We start from the raw sequence: 1,984 nt of genomic DNA, 5'->3' as shown, positions 1-1,984 counted from the left end.
TTAGTGAACATTCATTTTATCATTATTTTTGTGAAAATGTATATTTTTTAATGTTTCATTGGATCTTTGTAAATTTTACATCAGGAACCCTAACCCCATTCTTCTCTCCTGCCCCTGCAATCTCCCCCCAACAAAGAAAAAGAAGCCCTGCTGTAGAAGCTGTAACATGTGACAGTGTGTACCACAGTATACCATTTTGTCCAGACTTCATTGTTGACAAATTATTCATTGAAATGAGTAGGAGGCCTCTGACTTCTACTACACCATTGATTCTAGAAACTCACTGGGACTGCTCTCAGATATAATATTGTTGCTCTATGTCTTAGAGATCCTGTGATTTTGGATTTGGAGGACCAGCTCCTTCATGTATTTCAGCAGCTCATCAATGAGGTAGGTGTTGGGGTGGGCTAATTCAAAGCCCTGGATCTAGGCCGAAGAGGTATCTGAGCTGCTCAGCCTAACAGTTCCCCCTCACCCACATCTGTGAGGTGGGCTCTCTTGCCCTGCCCTGGCTAGCCCAACCACTCCTGCAGCCAAAAAGGGGCAGAAACAGCTCCCCTGCTCTCAGGCCCTCATGGCTGCCTAATCTATGCCCACACTCTCAGGTCCAGATCTCCTGTGACCTGTTGAGATTCAGGACCCAATTTCCAGAGGGCAGCAGCAGGCAAGAGGCTAAGCTGACTCTTTTCTCGGTTACTTTCATGCCTTGGAGTCAATTTATCTGCAAAACCCACAAACAGGGCCAGCTCTACCATGCTGCTCAGGCAAGATATAGGACCCATTTTCCTAAATGTTGCAGTAAGTGCGGGATAGCTTTTCTTTTATGCCTCCAGGACCAGCTTTCCCATGATGGTCAAGCAAGGGTTAGGGCCAATACTGTATAATTCTTAGATAGCAATATATCCCCAGGCAGCAATCCAGACCACAGATATAGGCCTGGCTGTTAGTAGTAACAAACTCCTGCTAATACAAGGCCATAGACCCAGAACTGTATCAGGGTAGCATCCAGGTTCCCACCATGATACCAGGTGATATCACCTGCTATATCCATCAGGCTGTTCCCACCACCCTCCAATCTCCAGTTCTGCCTCCTCATTGTACCTTTCTGTTTCTGGTTCTCCTTTTCTTCCTTTTCTCTACCACATATTTGCTCCTCTTCATGATGACGTGTCTCCTGAATGTCTGGGGTCATGTCAAGTTGTCTCTGGAGTTCTATGCCTTGTGCCCATGCTCTATGGCACTGAGCAGGGGTCATCTCAAGCACAGTCTGCTTCCCCAAGTCTGCAGAGTGGTAATCTCAGGTTACTTCCCTGTCTGGGCCCCCTGGCACCAGACTGTGGTGTCATGCTCAACCATGCTCTTGTGCTCAATGCTTGCCCAGGTTTGTCTGTCTGACCCATGTAGAGGTCATCTATCTCAGGCTCACACCAATCCTGAACCCAAAATCCCAGGTGAGGTTCTTCTACTCTCTGACTGGTTCGATGACTTGGGAGCCAGTCAGGACCTGTGGAAATCCTTCAGGACTGCTTGTTGCCTCAGGTTAGATCCCTGTCATGGGTCAACTCAGACTCATTTTTTTTTAATTCGTTTCTTTTAGTTTTTTTTTCATGGAGTGTTAGATTACTAAACATTAATATGTTTACGGGACAGAGTATTGAGCATCGACATAGTCTCTCTCCTCTCTGTCACCTACTGGTGCACATGTGACACAGTAGCCATACCTGGAAAACTTCTAGAGGTAGGGTGATATTTATTATTGAAATATGTTAACATTCAACAGACAAGGCTATACACACCACTTAGAAAAATTTCACCGAACTTCTTTTGACATTTTTTTCTTTTAAGTTTAATAATATATATGAGGGTGACCTTGAGTTTCTGAACATTCTGCCTATCAAGGGATGGAATTATATTTCATTTACACAGTTCTGTGCTCTAACCAAAGACTTAAAACCTTCTAGACAAGAGTTTTACTAACTATCCA

The 1,984-nt window shown here is 44.6% G+C and overlaps 1 non-coding gene across 1 annotated transcript; it reads right to left on the bottom strand.

The window, feature by feature from the left end:
* Positions 1-1,611: 1,611 nt before the first annotated feature.
* On the bottom strand, positions 1,612-1,743 carry LOC120097247 (small nucleolar RNA SNORA17). The gene has a single exon (XR_005494474.1). It is a non-coding gene; the product is annotated as a small nucleolar RNA SNORA17 (small nucleolar RNA).
* Between the last annotated feature and the right edge of the window lie 241 nt (positions 1,744-1,984).

Source organism: Rattus norvegicus, chromosome 15 (genome assembly GCF_036323735.1).
Source record: "Rattus norvegicus strain BN/NHsdMcwi chromosome 15, GRCr8, whole genome shotgun sequence".
Taxonomy (NCBI): domain Eukaryota; kingdom Metazoa; phylum Chordata; class Mammalia; order Rodentia; family Muridae; genus Rattus; species Rattus norvegicus.
This window is presented reverse-complemented; position numbering and strand designations above follow the sequence as displayed.